General features: G+C 32.4%; 1 protein-coding gene across 8 annotated transcripts in view; it reads left to right on the plus strand.

Annotated features, from left to right (window-relative positions):
- The window catches only part of LOC130441295 (calcium/calmodulin-dependent protein kinase kinase 1), a 539,168-nt gene that overhangs the window by 368,795 nt on the left and 157,436 nt on the right, over window positions 1-12,937 (plus strand). The gene's annotated exons all lie outside the window — the stretch shown is intronic.

A 12,937-nucleotide genomic window follows, 5' to 3' on the forward strand; every position in this document is an offset into this window, starting at 1 on the left:
TATTCCCAAATCTCTTTCTGCATCGGTTAATGAATTTTCAGTATCCTAAAACTGTAATTTCATTGGTTTCATTGTCTACGACAGGTTCAATTTGCTGCACGGTGCAACAAACTGACCGTGGGTTTAACAATAATCTTCATTAATAAATCGTAAGCGGGAAATGATGAACACTTTTGCGATGCTTAAACGTCAAGCTGTTTGTTTGTTGATATGTCGCTCCAGACAACCGACAATTAAAAACCAAGTCCCCTTAATTTACAGCGTAAAATCCAATGGTAAAGAGGGAGTTGCCAATTGAGAAAATTAAGTTTTCGAAGTTTTTAGATAACGAAATTCGGCACCATTTTCTGAACACCCTATATAAATTTTTGTCAGGGTTTATGTGAAATAAATAAAAAATAGTGGACTTTAGGCATACTGATATTATATTGAAATTTCGTGTAGATTCCAAAAACTTGATAAAAATCATAGCATTCCGTTTAAAATAACGAAGTTTGGGTCTACTTCCGGTATAACTGGAAGTTTTAGAAAAGTGAAATTATTTTAACTGAACCGAGCAGTTCGGAAAACCCACGCAAGCAAATTTTCAGAACACTAATTGCAGTACTTTCCCATATACATATCGATTCAGCTCGTCGCGAAGGGCCTTGTATATTGTCTTTCATAATTATATGATCCTCCACAAAATGGAAGTTGGTCGGCACTATACCTTTGAGCATATCTCTCACCTTGTCGACGCCATACCCTAATCCTGTCTTGTATTGTCAGACAAAATTCAACCTTGCAATCCGATGTTTACGAGAAAATACAGTCAAGTAGTTCTCGTTCGAAAAGATAATCCAACTGCCTGAAGTTGCTTCCTCACTTTTCACTTACTACGTTGACATTTTCCACTTCTATATGATTTCGAAAGTAAACTACCGTTACTGTTCGGTTTCTCATAGCATTATAGTTATAAGAGAGCTGTCATCTCTAGTTATTATACTTTTTCTTGATCCCGAATTTCCACAATTATAGAATTGTATCGTAGCTATTTTAACTGGTTATTCTAATTAAAAATCGCAATACTTGGTATAAAAGGTCAGATATAATTGTAGTATAACATGAAACTAAATTTTTAATGATTTATTAAAATTGATCAAGGGTTATATAAATATCAAACACGTGTGAAGTAATCAATATTCAAAATATATATTTATTAGAAGAGATTAGATAATAGCTGTCATCCTTTTTGTCGTACATATTAATAATATATTATTGAAAAAACTTTTTTAAAAACCACAGTTTATAAAATTTTAAAAGTACACTAAAAAGTAAAAGGTAAGGACAGGACAGGGGTTTTGTTGGACAATGTTGGTAATATAATTATTATTACAACCAAAAAATTTATATACAATTTAAACTTCCACACATTTGGTATTGTTCTGATAAATTTTCATTTTTTTTTTCAATTCTATTATAACCTACATACGTACCAACCTTGTCCGCCACGACCCCTATACAGTCTCCCTTTTTATCTGTGACTTTTTAAATATTTATAAAGTGTGGGTTTTGAGAAAATTTTTTATAATATATTATTTTTGACTTTTTATTCTTGTAATTGTATAAGTAAAATTTTGTAATCAATACTTCAAATACTTCGCGAATTATAGTAATTGTTAACTTCGAAAATCAAATTGCTAAAAGATAGACGCTATGGCCTATCAGTGAACCTTACCTTTTAGAGTACAATCCGAGAAAACAATATCAATTTGGTCATGTCTTATCCGTCATTTGCATGAAAACGGTACACAATTGATATTTAACAATTGGTCAAGACCTTTCAACTTTACACATTCAAAATCTTTCCATTTCAGCTAACGCTTCGTTGTTGCATGGTTTCTTTTCCGTTAGGTTCGAGCAATCTAGTTCTTGTATTCGTAATACATCTAGTCGATTGGTTAACGGGTAGGTAGTTAAATATTGATTACAAAATTTGTACCATACAAACAAACAGTGTTAGTTGAATAAAGCGGCATCTCTATTTTATGTTTTCGACCACAAGCTTAAAACTTGAAAAGAATTCACACTAGTATCTCACGGTTATAAAAAGAGATAAAGGTAATTGTTTTACCGCAATATTAAGTAATTAGCACCTTTAAGGAACCCAAAAATTGTTAATAATTCGGAGCAGATCTGAGACGCTGCTAAGATATTGATTGAGATTAACAGACTGCATACAGTCGCACATAAAACTTGTTTCCTTTTCACCATATTCCAGCAAGGGAGAAAATATGGAGGTCAGACGATTAAAAGAGTATGTAAACAACATTATTAAAACATCAATTGCCGTTCTCACGGAAACAATTGACAATGCAAATGAATATCGTCAGTGAAACCATCATTTACAACTTAAGTATGTCATCTGAAATATTTTGTTGGGTGTTGTAATCAATAACTAGACACAAATTTGTTATTCAGTAGTTGTGTGTAAACTTCTAATTAATTCAGCTACTGTACAGAACCACTCAAGTCCAATCTGTCCAATTCAATCTGAAATTGATGTTTTCCATAGACGCAATTGTGGGAGAAGTTCTGGATCAGTTCAACCTGAAACTTAGATCAGCTCGTGGTCTGTTGGAAATGCATATTTTGATGGACACGATTAAGTCACAAGGTTTTGAGGACTATTGCAAAATTTAAGACGTTTTTTCCATTTGACATTAACTTGTACGATGTTATTGAACCTTTTGAGGCATTCAAGATAGTTTATCCAATTAGATATTATAAGTCTCTCACAATTCTAGATTATCCGCAGGATCAATTGAAGCAGTTTAAATTCATAATACGCGGAACTGATTTAATAACAAGAAAAGTTGATACGAAGAACCAGCTATTAAAGCGTTTCATCAAAGATTCTTTTAAAGGTGAGCCCCTTGTTTATCCAAATTCGTATCCAGATGGGATGAGGATTTAATACTTAGTAAGCTGTTAAATTTTGAAATTAAAATTTCTCGGTGAGACAGTCCACAACTAATGCCGAGGACTCTTTTCGCCCACCTGAACTTTGAAACAATACTTAAAAGTGACAGATAGTCATCGAGGGATTCGACATTGCATGTTACTCAAAATAAACCGCATTAAGAAGTGGAACGATCAGATATACGAGTAAGATCAATATTCTACATAACATGCATCATATCTAAGATATGCTAAGAAGGTGTGAGCATCTAAGAAATTGGAAATAATGGATGATCGGTCACATAATTCCAGAGTTTTTGTCAATATCTCTAAAAAGCTTTGTTCATTGGATTATTTTATGACTATTGATGATAAGTTTGAATGTTATTGTTTTCATCAAAACATTATTTATATCAAAACACTAACAGCTGTTCAAAATAGTAGGAATATCGTTGAGTTCATTTTTCTGCTTTATTTAAATAAATAATATTATAAAACAGCGGAATGTTGAAAGCTATATTTGAATCTCAAGGTACGAGACACGAGAATAATTCAAGGAATTCGCGACGAGGTTGGATCTCCCTTATTTATATGTCTCATACGAGACATTCCACTCCTATACGAGGTAGAATTAAAAACCAGTAATATATCAAAAAAAGAAGTGAATAAATTTTAACACAAAATTTTATTATCGACCTTCACCTTAACCTTTTCACTGCTAGTATGACTTTATCAATCATTCCTGGAATCCATTAGAATGGGTTTGTGGGACGCATGGATAGTCCGCAAGCACAGAACATTCGTCTGGACCTACTAAAATGGGACAAAGCAGGGAAAGATTCACTGGCCCGACTATAGAAGGGCGTCGCAGTGAAAAGGTTTTAATACGCATTCGACTCTGTACAACTATTTCTATGTCTCTTCCACTATTCAAGGAATTAATTAATTTCCACTTCACCACCATCATGGATTTCTCTGATGTGCGACATCCTAGAAAAAGTCACATAAGGCGATATTGGTACTATGAGGTTGATGTGGCATCGTCGAAAAGGCAATTATGAAACTATGCAACTATGTACAATCCATGAAAAATGGAAAGAGGAATTGTCGTGCCGAAAGATTCCGCATTTTATGAGGCTGGAAACGCTTGTCCCCTTAACTCTTCTTCGATACTCAGCTTAAAGTTGACGAAATATAATACATTCTTTTTACCACTCCGAATGGGAAGTTTTCTAAATAAAATTTTTGATCATTGATTGATTCTTGTGCTGAGTCACTGTAGATTTCAAAAAAGTGAAGTTGGATGGAGTCACTTTTGCGATTGGTCAACTTTGATATCCACTCACTTCACAATTGATTGAAGTTTATTTGAAAATTTGTTCAGTTGATTTTACTATTAAATAATTAACCCTATCAAGCAATCAATTATAACCGTTTTTTTTCTCGAAAACTGTTAATTTGGAAATTAGTAGTAATGTAGATGGAGATCCACCAGATCCAGCGAAATTTCAAAAGAGGTCTATGAAACAAAAAAGTTTGGGAACCAATAGATTAAAGGAAGTAGCGTAGTAGTTTGAGAGAGTCAATATAGGACGACGTATTAGAATTATTATTATATACCATCACGTGCTTCTTATGAGATAATAAAATTTGATTATCCTCACCAGCGCTTTCTGTCCTTTTTTTCTCAATCCATCACTATCAAAATCTCTTAAAATTCATTTCTTTTTAGAAAATTTCATAAAAATTTTGTGGATCTTGTACACTTTCTTTCAATAATGTAATCGGATACTATGTGGTGGCCGCTACAGTAGCTGGACTACTTATAAAGTTTAACTGACTTTAATAAAATCGAGAATATAAATCCGTAAATGTTGCCTCGGCACGATTGGCAATCTTTGCTGCTTGTTCGATGAATTACTACCGATACCGACCGAATTCTAGGAAATCGATGCAATGTTTCGCAAATGCATTTAACTTCACCTTCATAAAACTTCTTGAACGTACATGATCCGAGTTGATTTAAAGTAAGCTTACTGCCTTTATCAGGGTATTTATTGCTGAATAAGTTACTCAGTTTATGTACGGGTCCTATCTCAATGACCTTTCTTCATCAAAATTATAGTTCTTCCAATATCAATTGCAGAGTGTAAAAACCCGTGCCGACAATTTTGTTTGATCTATCTACAAAGGCGCAATCACCTCATTTTATAGATTCATTATTTTTACAAATCCTATGAAAATATGTATATCTTATGCAAGAAAGGCAATCGAATCATTATAAATTCGACGGCATTATATGCCGTTATTTAGATAGATGCACTTAATTGTAGTCCTACTTGGAACTAATCATTATTATACCTCGTTAGCTACAACTGGATATCAAATTATATGACGTAAATAGACGAATAAAATGTACCTGCTTGTAAGGTAGTTTGGTTTAAACAGAGTACCAGACGTGAACTAAGCCCCTTTTGTACCCCATTCGTGGAAAACTAAAGCTCAAAGCAAAAACCATAAAGGAAAATAAATTCTTTGCAAATAAAATATAAACCAAAAAAAATTCAATTCCAAAGTATCTTTATATCATCATGGTAGTCAGAATCGTCTGGTCTAGAGTCATCATTTGATGACTACACCATCGAAAACAGCATGGGTACATTACAATACCATTCGGAAGTCTCTAGTAAATATTTTTGAGTTTTACCTGCTAAATATGCACGTGGATTTACCAACTCGAATTACTAAAACAACTTCCTCAATTCTAGATTACATAGTGCCAGACTCCCTACCTCATTGTGAATCACTTGTAATTAATTCAGGTCTCTCTGATCATGAAGCTGTTTTCGCCGAATTTGTATTACCTTGTAAATCTCTTAAGAAATACAGTTGGTGATGATTTTCTCTATACAAAACTTATACACCAAATTTCATAACTTATGCTTAGCTAATAATTGGATTGATTTTTCTGACGATATTGACTCCAACTCTTCAGACTTTCTCGATAAAATTATCAGGTGCTACAATACAGCATCCTCTTCGCCCTCGTAAAACTAATCATCACAAATCATGGACTGCGATAGAAACACGCACTTCATCCAAGAATATGAGATCACTCTGGTATATTAAAAAGTTCACAGACAATCCTCACATCTTCATTTGTATCAATAACTATGGATTATTTTATATCTAACCTATCAAAACTATTAAACAACACTATTAGAACAATCGCATCTCTAGATATAAAAATTTCTCGGAAGAAATTTAGTCTGTTATCAATGATTTGAGAAACAAAACGCGTTCATCAAACACTATTGACCTCGACCCAGAAGAACTTAACAATTGTTTCGTGAACGTAAGTAGGAATATTAATTGTAAAATAACTCCAAGTCGAGATGTTCTTTATTTCCTCGTTCCTTTCCTCAGATCTGTAGATAGAGTTGAGCTAGAGCAAATCATACTCAGCACTCAAAACAAGACTTCCTGTGGCAACGATGGGTGATCAGCTAAGTTATTTTTGAATTTTCCAGACGTGATGACTCACGTTTTATGGTCTTTAATCATCGAATCTTTTGAAAAGGGGTTTTCCCTAACTGTCTAAAAACAGTTATAATTGTCCCCATTGAAATATATACCTCTCTTAACAATAAATTTTATACGGCTTCATTTTTTATGATTTCTTTAAGCTTTGTGCTGATAATGAAATTCTGATTACTAAATCAGGATATTATGGCATCCGAGATGTTCCCTTAAAATGGTTTGTATCTTACCTTGAATGTAGTAAACAAAAAAGAGCTAAAGGCAAAGTTTCAAGTAAATCGCCAGCTAGCAGTGGTGTACCTTAGGGTTTAGCTTTGGGTCCAGTTCTTTTTTTGCTATTCATCCATATAGAGAAATAATGTATATTACTAGCAACAACAATATATTATTATTTAATATACGATTATTGAATTCAAAATAAATTATACTATATCTCTGTCTATGATTGTATATTGAACTTTATGAAAAGCACTACACAGCACTCCTAAATATTTTGCAATGGAAACAACAGAAAATTTACAATGTTCAAATTTTTGCATCATTTAGTACATGTCTATAAAGATAATAAAGACTTCAATGAGTCAATATAACTATTTTAGGTCATTTTTACCTCAAAAATAATGAAAATATGCGTATTATTATCATCAATATACACAGAAATTCAAGGTTGAATTAATAAAGTATGCTCCATAGAACCCTTTCCCGATTAATGTTGTCAAAGTAGTGAAATCAGACTTCAAATTCTAAACTGGAAATCTAGACCCGATAAATGCAAAGAAATTTTTTTCCCATCTTGTTCAATAGAGAAATGGAAAATTAAAACTTCAAATAAAAAATTTTTTTCCTGGATTTAAAACGGAGCGTTGAAACAAGCGTTTATGACGGGCATGAAAAAGAAACAAAATGTGAACATATCGGAAAATTAGTTTCTGTTACGTTAAGTGATGGTTATGAGAAAGTTTGGCTTAATTAAAGCACAAGAATATTTACAACTGAATACACTGTTCACGATACCACTACACCAATACTTGGATTATACTGTCTGCCGCAAGCTATTGTTTTTAGACACTTACGGTAAAGTTTATTTTCGGTCTTTTTTCTCTGTAGACGATAACTTATTTATCGAAACAAGCGTGAGATGGTGTAATTCAGGTATTGTTGTAGTGATAACATAAACAATGTGTTCAGTATTAATATCACCAAGGGTTCCAGAGAAAATCCAACTTAGTTAAGAACATTTGACTAATTCTGATCCCAAATTAAAAACAAAATAATTGTACTTAAGCTGCCACCATATCATTATGAATTGAACTCTAGAATTGATTTTGGCTTAAGTAAAAAATGAAGTGGCATTCAATAATACTACCTCTGAACTAAAAGATGTATAGGATATTTCACTGCAAGCTTTAGAAAAAGTGACAAACATTTACTGGCAAAAATTATGTTGCACATCTCATGAAAAAAAAAAAGATAAAATGATCAGGCTAGATAGGATTGTGTATGATATTATAAAACCAATAATTCTTTCTTTCTCTAGTGATGACAGTGAGACAGATTATCAGTAAATAATTATTCGTAACTTTATATAAATTTATTTAGTGTTTCTTGAGTTAACAAATAATATATAATGTAATTAATATTTGTGATATACTGATATACTGATTACAAATAATGTTTTAAGTACTGAAATTACTGCTTTCAGAATGAGGATTAACTATAATCTTGTTATGAAATAATCTAAATAGGAAATCTATGTAGGAAGTAATGACAAATACATTATTCTGCTGACATAAAGATTTTTTTGATTATTTATTTCTAGAATAAAAAAATATTTGTTGCATTTTTGAATCAAATGAGCTCTTGTACTTGCAATGAAACATTTTCTTATATTTCATAATCTACCAATTATTCATTCAACTGATCTTCATTTCTCATATAGCTCAACTTTCTAAAAACAAACATCCTCTGCTCTCTGATAAAGGCAATTCTAACCTATTGTGGTTCCTTCATTCTGAATTATTTACATTGGATCTGAAAACTCATCATTGTTGGAAAATTTCATCAAAAGATACAAAGCTTGGCATAATTTCATGTGCCACCAAATTTGACATCTGTTATTAACTTTCTTACAAACGTAGTCACCTAACTTGAAATTCTTAATAGATTTAATTTTACAATTCGTCGACTTTTTTTTCGTTTCCAATAATATACATTCGATCTTTTACCGTGTGCCGTTTAGGTTGATTATTATTTTGTTTGACGTTCATTATTTCCAGACTATATAATTTTTGGAATGACTCATTGCTTCCAATTTATAACTTTGTTTTCTTGTGGGTTTGCTCTCTCCTTCTCCTTCCGCAGGATTTCTTCTTGAATTTTTATTAATTTCACTGATAGTTTTTGCATGAAATTATGACCAGCTTCAAGCGGTTTTAATATGATCATGAGACTTGTTATTTTATCAACAACGCTAACAATTATTTATCAAAAATTGAGGGGAATTGATATTTTTAATTTGTATAACACCTAAATGGATCTAGAAGAATCTGCAACGTAACAATACTTGAAGAAATGGTGCCAATACAAAGGAACTAAAAAACATTTATCAAAATTGTATAAATAATATTCATATTCATATCTATTAATATTTTTCCATGCTTATAAATTATTTTTTATTTGACTTTATCAAGGAAATAACAAAAGGTATTTCCTATGCTTCTACTTAGTTGGAATTTATTAGTTTAGGGTAGTTTTTAAGTAAATGAGACATACGTTATAAAACATGGGTGACTTACATTCCGTCGTCAAGTTGACATAAAACTTGTCAAGGCAATCTATACCTTACGACCTTCCAAACATTGTCTCAATGCGTTGTTTATATTATAGTGAAGAAACAAATACATAGTATTCTAGATTTTATTGTTCCGCCCGCAACATAGATTATGAAAATAAATTAGTAGAAAGTGAACAGATACTTACCACATCGTGACAAAATAACGGAGATGTGATATGGGTCACTTTCGTACCGTGAAATATAACACGACATAAGAATAAATGGAATTGCCTGCTTGGTTTTTTTATTTACACTCCACAATCCATCGTTTATAATTACCATAATAACAAAAATTTAAAAAAAAATCTATTTGGCTATTCATGAAAACATGTAAATCGAAGTAGTATCTTTTTCAATGCAGGATTCCTCCTGAAAATATATTGTTCAACTTAGATATCTCACGAGACATATGGTTTGCTTATGATTCACTTTCTCCCCATCGAGAGAAAATATTTCAAAAAATTAGCATCAAGAAATATGTTTCATCTTTTGGCTTGCATTCATTTTGAGTTTAACACATTTTCCTCTTGTAAATTTTTGTTTGTCGACATGTATTTGTTTTAGAGTTGGATAGATGATTGTTTGTATATTCTATATTTTATTTTCATTTAGTAGACTTCACTCTTGTAAATTGTGTACGATGTTCCAATACTCTTATTTCAGTTTTTATATTTGAATTGAAACCAGTAATTTATTACTGGTTTCTCATTTGCTTGTGGTATGTATTTTCTCAATGGAAATCTAAAATTTCTCAATTTTTTTCTATTTTCTCTCAATTAATATTCATGATTACGGTTAAATCTATCACAAATATCTTGGATTCATTTTGGATTTTTTCAAATATGTTCGTCGCTTTCTAAATTTAGCCTATTTTTCTCTTCTTCTAATGATTTTTTCTGTTATCATTTCTAATCGATCAAAGATAACCTCAAAAATCGCCACAAAATTCACATTTCAAAGGCTTCCATTTTATGATGAGTGCTACTTTAAATGCTTAGGTCTTAACACTGCACTGTACAGATACAATCTTTGAGGCTAATACTCAAGTTCTTGTCTGTTTCTCCTGTTTTAAAAAGCTGGTTCCGATTCTTTCTGATCCGGATTTCATTTTTTATTACCTTACTATTTTGTGTGCTTCATTTGATGCTTTTCTCATCACTATCTGTGTAGTGCGATACATGAGTTCTTGGCTTCATGTACTAAATAGACTTTAACTTACTGCTTCAATCGATTTTATTGTAGTTGAACTCGAAAGATCACTCATTTAAGTTGTTTTGAAAAATGCCTCAAATTCAGTTTCACGATATTTAAACATGTTTGACTAAAGAAGAATTGAGAACTACATAAATCAGAAACAAAATGCTGTTTAGGGTGCTTAGCGTGACTTGTGTCCATCATATTCAACAATCAAATTTGGTCGGTGTTGCTTCGCTGGAAACGAGAATCATTAGAAGATGATTTATGTACGGGAGGTCCTGTGACGATGACTACTCAAGAAAACATTAAATTAGTGGAATATATTGTTCCGGTGCAAAAACAAAAAAACTGCTACTCATACCGGAATTTCCATAACAAGTGTTCTATGATTCTACGTGAGCATGAATGAAAAAAATTAGAGTGCACGGTGGGTTATGTAATTATGATCGACATCCAAAAAAAATTCCATGGAGAGGCATTGGAAAGAAGAGCCCGTGTCAAAAAAAACAAAGGTCATGGAAAGCACCAAACAGTGATGGCTATAATTAATTAAGGATCAAATACAACCCTGGACACGGACTTACTGAAGTAGTTGAGCTAAAAAAAGGCTATACGAGATAGCTTTCCAAGACTACTGTTGCTTCACGTTCGTGTACAATAGTGGTAGAAATTGAACACTCACCATATAGTCCTGATCTGGCCTCGCTTGACTATTTTTTTTTCGCAAAGCTAAAGTCTGTGTTAAGAGGGGTAAAAGATGAAAGGATGAAGACGATGAAAAACAGGCGGCGTACGAACATTTTGATATTTTTAGTACTGACATAGGGGACTTTAGTCAAGTATTTTGAAAAGTGTATGAAAATGAAGAGAGATTATATTGGAAAATAATCACATTTTTTTTAATTTATGACTTTCTTTCAATGTTGGGCTTAGAACCCATGGGCCCCACTACGTCTAGGATGTATTGATATCTAGTTAGCCTAGACCACTTCCATGCATAAATAAAATATTGCGTTACCATAGTAACGAACAATAACTTTTTAGAAGTGTCAGTGTGAAGTTTGACGTCAAAAAAGTAAACCAGAGTTACGCAATAAATTAAAAAAAAATAAGATATCCACCGAAATTGTGAAAATCAAAAAATTAGAGTATCGAGCCATCATCAAGTATTTGTATTTAAAAGGGTTAAGAAGTAATCATATTTAAGAAGATATGCTTAATACCTTTGGTGGTCAATGTCCTTCGTATGACCGATCGGGAAGAACAGTTTCTGTGTCAGTCCCCGAAAATATCGATGCAGTTCATGACATGTACCGTCGAATTGGGCTTAAACGGATATCTGAAGCACTGAATATTTCATACGAAAGCGTTCATCATATATTTCACGTCAATTTGGACATGAGAAAAATTGCTGCAAAATTGAATCCCAAATGGTTGAATGTTGACCAAAAGCGTGCAAGGGTAGAAGCATCACGTTCGATTTGAAAACGATGTAGACTTCTTAAATCGAATTGTTACTATGGATGGGACTTGGGTACATTTCTACGATCCAGAAACAAAGCAACAATCGATGGAATGGCGACACTCTGGTTCTCCAAGACATAAGAAGTTTCGTGTCCAAAAATCTACTAGAAAAGTTCTTGCTTCAGTTTTTTGGGATTGCCATGGAGTAATCATGATTGATTTTTTGGATAAGCGTAGAAAAATATCTGGAGATTACTATTCGACATTACTGACCACTCTGCGAGAAAAGATTGAAGAGAAAAGACGCGTCAAGCTATCCAAAATTATTTTGTTTTTCCAGGACAACGCTCCTGTACACAAATCTCATGTTGGCATGCAAAAAATTCGTGATTTAGGGTTTGAACTACTAGAACACCCCCCTCATTTGCCAGATTTGGCTCCGTCCGACTATCATCTCTTTCCTCAACTGAAAAAAAGATTAAAAGGTCGTAAATTTTATTACAACGAGGAGGTAATAAAAGCTGTTGGAGAATATGTTGAGTAATAAAATATTTTGAAATTTTGTTTGGTTCTATAGTAGGCTAAGAATTTTTCAATATATCATCGTATATGAGTATGTTTAATACCGTTTCTAATAACAGTCATAAATTTAGAAGTGCTATTTTTTTTACCCCGTCTTTGATTTTGGAAATTTTGTATATTATATGCTTATGTTACAGTGTCATCCACGTACTGAATATTGTCAATGCACATTTGATTCAATTGTAAAGGAAATATCTTGAGTATTAAGGTATACCATCAGGGAACGCCTTCTGTAATTTCAAAATCTTCATTTGTTCCAGCGTTGCTTATTTGATTATCTGCTTTTTACTATCAATGTATAAAGCCATTTGCGACTCGCCATTTGTATTTCCCATTCAATTCCAAATCTTGAAGATGTGATATTAGATCATATTCAATGAT

This window comes from Diorhabda sublineata, chromosome 3, assembly GCF_026230105.1.
Source record: "Diorhabda sublineata isolate icDioSubl1.1 chromosome 3, icDioSubl1.1, whole genome shotgun sequence".
Classification (NCBI taxonomy): domain Eukaryota; kingdom Metazoa; phylum Arthropoda; class Insecta; order Coleoptera; family Chrysomelidae; genus Diorhabda; species Diorhabda sublineata.